Below are 7,168 nucleotides of genomic sequence, written 5' to 3' on the forward strand. Positions count from 1 at the left end.
GTTGAGAACATGCGTTGCCAAAACTGACGCCTTGCGTTTCGGATATGCACTTTACACTGTATATTTACTTTTTGAAGTTCTGTTTATGTTTTTTTTTTTTTTTTTGGTGTGCCTGGTTGTTCTTTGTGACTAGAATGACACCCTTGTCTTTGTGGTGAAGATCTTAACGTGCTTGTCACATACACTGAAATCAGGTGTGCTTTCATCGGCTGTGAAGTTAAGGTGCTCGTCTGCTTATAAATGTGTTCTAGCGAAAATTCTCACTGGATCTGAGATGAAAGCTCGTGTCTGAAGGAGAAGATCAGACTTGAAAGCCACTGAGGCCCAGGCGCGAGCCAACTTTGCTGCATTGTTAGTCTAACATATATAGAATATACAGTAACGTCACTGTTATGTTGAAATGCTAATTCCATAAGGGATCGTCTTGGGATGGCTGAAATGGAGGCAAGAAGCCATTCATGCCTGTGGTTATTCAAAAGCGCCTACCTCATTGAGACTGATCAGTAGAGGGCTATATGTGTGGGTAGAATGAAAATCAAGGAATGAAGTCACTCCCTCTACAGTGGCCTGCCTGACCTTTCCTCTCCGTGAGAGGCTGATGGAAGATGTTATATTGTCCACCCATTAATTGTATGTTGGATAACTGCATACTGTTTAATTGCATAGCGTGAAGCTCTGACTCTACTTACCCCTGTGAAGTGCACACAGGCACCAGTGGTCCCCATGCATGTGCAGGATCTGACTGTATGGACGTGCTCTAAAGTGATAGTGTGGCTGAATGCTGTAGTGTACTGTTATGTTGATATATCCTCAAAACAGATATGTTTACAATTATGTTTAGATATACAACCCCAAATCAAAAAAAAGTTGGGACGGTATGTTAAATTAAAACTAAAACTGAAAACAGTGATTTGTAAATTATCTTTGACCTGTATTACATTGAAAACAATACAGCACCACATTATTAGATGTTTTACCTCATGAATTTTATTGTTTTTTCAAAATGAACACATTTCAATTTTGATTCTCGCAACATATTTCGGAAAAAGTTGGGACAGTAAAGCATTTACCACTTTGTAATGTTGCCGCTCCATTTCACAACACTTAAAAGACGTTTAGGGACCGAAGGCACCAAGTGATGAAGAGTTTCAGGTGTAATTTTGTCCCATCCTTCCTGCAAACAAGTCTTAAGGTGTGCAACAGTACGGGGTCTTCGTTGTTGCATTTTGCGTTTCAAAATGCACCACACATTCTCTATTGGGGACAGGTCGGGACTGCAGGCAGGCCAGTCCAGCACCCGCACCCTCTTCTTCTGCAGCCATGCCTTTGTAACGTGCAGAATGTGGTTTTGCATTGTCTTGTTGAAATATGCATGGGTGTCCCTGGAAAAGATGTTGTCTTGAAGGCAGCATATGTTGCTCCAAAATCTCTGTGTACTTTTCGGCCTTTCTGCCATCACAGAAGTGTCACCTTTGTCAAGGGCACTGACACAACCCCATCCAATGACAAACCCTGGCTTTTGGACTTGTTGCTGGTAACAGTCTGGATGGTCCTTTTTTTCTTTAGTTCAGAGCACACAGTGTCCATTTATTCCAAAAAAATACCTGAAATACTGATTCATCGGACCACAATACACATTTCCACTGTGTGACATAAGGCTTCCTTTTGGAACAGTAAAGTTTTAACTGGCATTTGTGGATGTAACTATGTATTGTAGTGCTTGACAAAGGTTTGCCAAAGTAATCCTGAGCCCATGTGGTTATATCGCTTATAGATGAATGACAATTCTTGATGCAGTGCCATGTGAGGGATCGGAGATCAGTTATTCAGCTTAAGCTTGTGCCCTTGCCTTTTATGCACTGAAATTCCTCCAGATTCCTTGGATCTTTTAATTATGTTATGCACCGTAGAGGGTGAAATATCAAAATCCCTTCTATCTTTCTTTGAGGAACATTGTTTTAAAACATTACGATAATTTTCTCATGCATTTGTTGGCAAACTGGCGATCCCCGGCCCATCTTTGCTCCTAAAGGACTAGGCCTTTCCTGGGTGCTGCTTTTGTACCAAATCATGATTACAATCACCTGTTGACATTACCTGTTTCAAATTATCATTATTTAATTATTTTACCTCATTACTAGCCCTAAGTTGCCCCTATCCCAACTTTTTTTGGAATGTGTTGCAGGCCTGAATGGCAGGAATGGATGTATATTTACAAATGAAATGAAGTTGACCAGACAACACATGAAATATCTTGTTCATACTGTCTGCAATGAAATACAAGTCAAAGCAAATTTAGAAATCACTGCTTTCTTTCTTTTAGTTGCATTTTCCATACCGTCCCAACTTTTTTCCGAGTTTGGTTTGTAAGTTTATGTTGCTATGCTACGTGTGCTGAGTCATTAAACCTGTCCATGCATCCAGAATCTATAACAGTGTATGATGTATTATTGTACACGCTTAGAGACTACAGAACACTGGGATCCCCATAACAGATTAGTGCTCGCCAAAAGATTATCAAAGATTGTATTTAAATCCAGGAGGAGTTGCTGAGGAGTTATATGATGGGAAATGACTGATTTAAGGATGGGTGGGTGGATGGATGAATGGCTGTATGCTTAAAGGTATCCATTTTTACGGTATCGCACAAATTCTGTTTTATGTCATTTCCTTTTCAGATGGCCAGTAGACTTTGAGAATGCCGAGCATGAAGTAGGCTTTCTTCTCTAGGAGGCTAAAACAGTTGGCACAAATCAGGAGCCTATCAACAGGTGATGTCATCTTTTGAAAACCCTTTCACACCTCAGTGAGCAGGGACTGGGAGGAGCTTTAGCTTCTTTGGTGTACCACAAGAGGGCAGGACAGTACAAGAAAAGCTGGATTCTTGGCGGGTACTTCTAACATGCTGACAAAAAGGGGACTCAGATTATGAAATGAAAATTGAATGTAAAAGTTCAAATACATTTCACCATATACTACTACAGTAAGTTGTTAAATTATGAAAAAAAAAATCCAGAAAAGACACAATCATTTCAGATTAGTTCATTCACCCTGGGTTTTAGCGCACCAATTTTTGTAACATTAATGTTTCCCTTAACGAGATTGGAATGCCTCAAAAACGGTTGTTCTAATGGACACTGACGGATAAGGCTGTGTTGTGAGCGTGGACTAGATACAGAGGACAGCGCAAAGCCATTTCCTCACACGTCTGTAAGCCTCCGTCTGTGTACACAGGTACTGGTGCAGAGGTGGCAGGAGATCAGTCCTCACGTTGGCAGGAGAGCGGCCCTGGAAGCCTTGCCGCATCGTGTCCCCCTGAATCTTCACCACGGAGCAGTCCAAGAACAACCCCGCCTCCTAGTGCGAGAGACAGATACAGTCTGCTGCACATCCTGGACATTGCAAAATCCATCCCCTGGCTGCGAGATGGGCCAGCTACACTTCCAGCACCTTATTCACCCTGAAAAGTAGGAGGAAGTGACATCAATGGTTATGTATTTATTCATGTAGTCCTAATGGCCTTTTTCCCCCCTCTGAACGTCTTACAGCCTCCTCTCTGCTGCTTGTGTACTTGAGACATGGAGTGCTGCGGTAGTATAGCCTTCTGTCCTTTGTTCCAGAACATTCCTGGAGAGCACTAATTACATTACATTGCATTACATTACAATCATTTAGGACACCATCTCAACATCAGCACATTCACCTGATTAATATGACCAATAGTGTCAGACTTGGCTAAAACCAATCAGAAAGTGTGTGTTCAACATCACTAAAGCGTAAATGCAAGTTTAGTATTTTAGTTCTCCCGAACTAAAGTACAAATCCTGAGTAAATCACAGTAAGCCCTAATGAGAAAAACTTAAAACCATAAGTACCATAACAAGCACCATAAAATAATACAGCCTCAGTTTGAACTAAAGAGGGGAATGCTTGTGGGTGGAGGTGGGAAGGGAACCAACATGTGGTCTGCAGAGGTGTCTTCAGTCTGCGTCTGAAGGTGGCCAGCAGTTCTGCTGTCCTGGGCCGTTGGTTCCACCACTTGGGGGCCAGTACAGACAGGCATCAAGACTAACGGGGGGTGCGATCATTCAGGGAAGGCGCAGTCAGTCACCTTGAGGTTGCAGAACAGAGGGAGATCTTTCTGGGGTGTATAGTTTGAAGACTGAGTAGATGTATGGTGTATTTGTTCTATTCACTGCCCACCGAGGTATAGGCAGGGAGACTAGTGAGAAGGGAATTGCAGTAGTCCAAGCAAGAGAGTCCTAGAGCCCGGACTAGAAGCTGTGTAGCATAGGTGGTGAGGAAGGGGTGGATTCTTTGGCTATTATATCGAAAGAATTTGCACGCCCAAGTTACTGCCATTACCATAACATGATCATTAAAATTCAGCAACTGGAATGTGCCCCAATAAAAGTTGCATAAAATATGCTTTTTCACATACTGCATGAATGTGAAGCTAAATTGTATGTTGCTTACAACCAAATGTGATACCCACCACAGACAGTTGTTTGATGCCATTCTGTGCTGTATCTTATCTTTTTAAATTTAATTATGTTCCCACATAAAACCTGATCTTCTGTTATGTAATTCTCATTCTACACAGGCATTTGCAGCTGGAACTCGTAGAGTTACAACAGTCTGGAGACAGCCTGGCGTTTCAGCTGTACTTCAACAGCAGCAGAAATCTTAGAGCACCTCAAATCAGGAAGGAAGTAAGGTAAAAGGTGAAGTGAAACGGAGGTGAATCTCATCTGCATTGAGCGGGTGCCTGGGTATACTGTTGGAAAATTTGGATTAAGGCAATTTCTGGGAGAGTTCCATCAAAGAAATGAGCCACCCAGTCAAAGTTAGCCTGTGCCATCCTTACATAAATAACTAAGCCTTATGTTGAAATGAGAAAGGTAGGTAAGTGCACAACCTGTGGGGAAACCATGTTAGTCATTGTACTCTATTCATTCTTACTTGGTTTTGCTCAGAAAAGGCCTTTTCTGTGGTAATGAGTAACAAGTTGCTCCAGGGGTAGTGCAGTCATGGTGTAAAACTCTGGTGTCGTGACAACCATAGACTAGGACTGAACTGTAATCACAAACACGGCCAGCTGAACTTTAAAGGTTTGAGCGGACGCCTTAATCAGCGCGCATTGTGCTGGAAATGTGACGGTTCTAAAAAGCTAATCAAACAATAACAAACCTCTCAGACAGTTGTGAAAACGGTTGTGAAAGCGGAGCTGGGTGTCTTTCTCTTTCACCTGTGGGTGTTGGGCACAGCTGCCAGTCTCGTTACTGCAAAAAAAAAAAAACTGCCATTGCTGTTTCCCTCCCTCTCGCTCCTCTCTGAAGCAGGATTTTCCCGATATTTTCCTTTCCTTCACATTTCACTTTATTTGCCTCCTTGACTGTTTACACTACGTGTTCAAAGGCTCTCGGGACATTTCCTCTCCATGAGATTAACGAGTAGCACGGCATCCGCCAAAGCAAACAGCGAATTCAGTCGTTCAAGACATGCATGCGCGGCGCACACACCCAAAATGTAGCGCTTAACAACTAGGTTATTAAAAACAAGTGCGAGAGCGGGCCCAATCAAAACCAGACTGCGCTTGTCTTTATGAGGGTGATATCAAAATCTGAAACACTGTCAGACACACAGTGAGACAGCACACATGTGGCTTTGATGTGCGGTGGCCTCTCTTTTGAATCTGGAGCAGGTTTCAATGAATAATAAAGAATGAGGAAAGTAATCACTATAAGGGTCCAGAGATGAATAATTTAGGTGCATTGTTCTTGGATTCTGCTCCGGTCTAACGTCAGCTGTGTAGACTGTGGTCATCTGCTGCTCTTTAATGCATATTTGGTTTATAAATGATCCTCAAATGAGCCTAAGACAATCAAACTTAGAGGAAGTGTTTGGCCTGATATCCAGTACATGTGTAAATGGGACTGGTAAGGGACACTGACTTGATGTAAACTTAGCGTATCCGGTTAAATTCTTTCCCTTGGGTTCATTTTCAAACGCTCGTGACTTTTTCCCAGAAGAGCCTAAATCAATTTCAGGCTCTAATTCAATGAGCATGTGAGCGCGCTGAAAGGCTAAGTGAAAGCTAAACTACTGAAACAGCCCCAAGTGCCCTTTAAATATTTGCTGAAGTTTGCTTTTAATTGTTCCATCCCTTTAAGTTTGCCAAGAGAGGGTCCAAGAACACATGGAACTATACCCCTATATGTCTGTCTGCATATACTGTATTACACTGTAGAGATATGCATTTTCTGAGACATCGAAGATTGTAACTGGCATAGTAGGGGAAGCTGCTTCACAACAAGACTTTTAAAAGCCTGTGACAGCAGTTGTTACTTTAAAAACAACACTTTTTGCTTAAGGGTAGTATTGTTCTCATCAAAGTAATGACACAAATTCATTAAAGAATAAATGGAAAGTCTAATCAAATGAGCTGTTTTTTCTCTTCTCGGAAGAAGCAATGTCGTATTTAATAGATCTTATTAATTGTTGTTAAGCAACATGGAGACCTTTGATTAAAGTATGTTATTATATAATGAAAAATTAGTAAACAATGAAAACAATAAGCTATATTGAAATTATTGGGAGGTATGGTTAATATGGTGGCAGATGATGTAATTGTAAATAACACACACATATATCATATATATGTAAATATTATCAAGAGGTAATGGTACCTTACAAAGCAAAAACAGAAATTGACAAATGCAATGGAATAGCATGGTAAAGAAAAGTAGTTATGCAATGTCTGTACTTCATTTACAGCTATTGAGGCTTTTTTTTTTTGTTATTTTTCTTTTGAATAAAATGTTCATTTCCGTGGAAAAAGACAAGTCTGCAGAAAGATTCATTCAAGTCATTCAAGTAATTTGTCAGCTTTGCCGGGGCCAAGAAAATCGTTAGCACTGAACAGAGAGGGACAGTCCTTTTGCTCCACCTCACCGAACACTGTTCTGCACCTGACAGCAGCAGGGTGAATGGCCGCTTCCTCTCCAGGTCAGGGCTTTAAAAAGAGGAAATTTCAAGAAGCAGTAGAAAGTTACACCTCTGCATTTTCCCCCCGCTGAGCTGTGTTCACTTTCCCTCTGAATGAATCCTGCCCCTGTTCTGGCTCAGCTGGTGGTGAAAAAGGGCTGGTATGCATCATTCATTAAAG

At 41.5% G+C, this 7,168-nt stretch overlaps 1 long non-coding RNA gene across 1 annotated transcript; it reads left to right on the forward strand.

Moving 5' to 3' along the window:
• The first annotated feature begins 2,686 nt into the window (after nt 1-2,686).
• On the forward strand, nt 2,687-4,698 carry LOC118772210. Its single transcript, XR_005004640.1, has 3 exons — nt 2,687-2,771; nt 3,235-3,467; nt 4,604-4,698. It is a non-coding gene; the product is annotated as an uncharacterized LOC118772210 (long non-coding RNA).
• Nucleotides 4,699-7,168: the final 2,470 nt, after the last annotated feature.

Source organism: Megalops cyprinoides, chromosome 25 (genome assembly GCF_013368585.1).
Source record: "Megalops cyprinoides isolate fMegCyp1 chromosome 25, fMegCyp1.pri, whole genome shotgun sequence".
Taxonomy (NCBI): Eukaryota; Metazoa; Chordata; class Actinopteri; order Elopiformes; family Megalopidae; genus Megalops; species Megalops cyprinoides.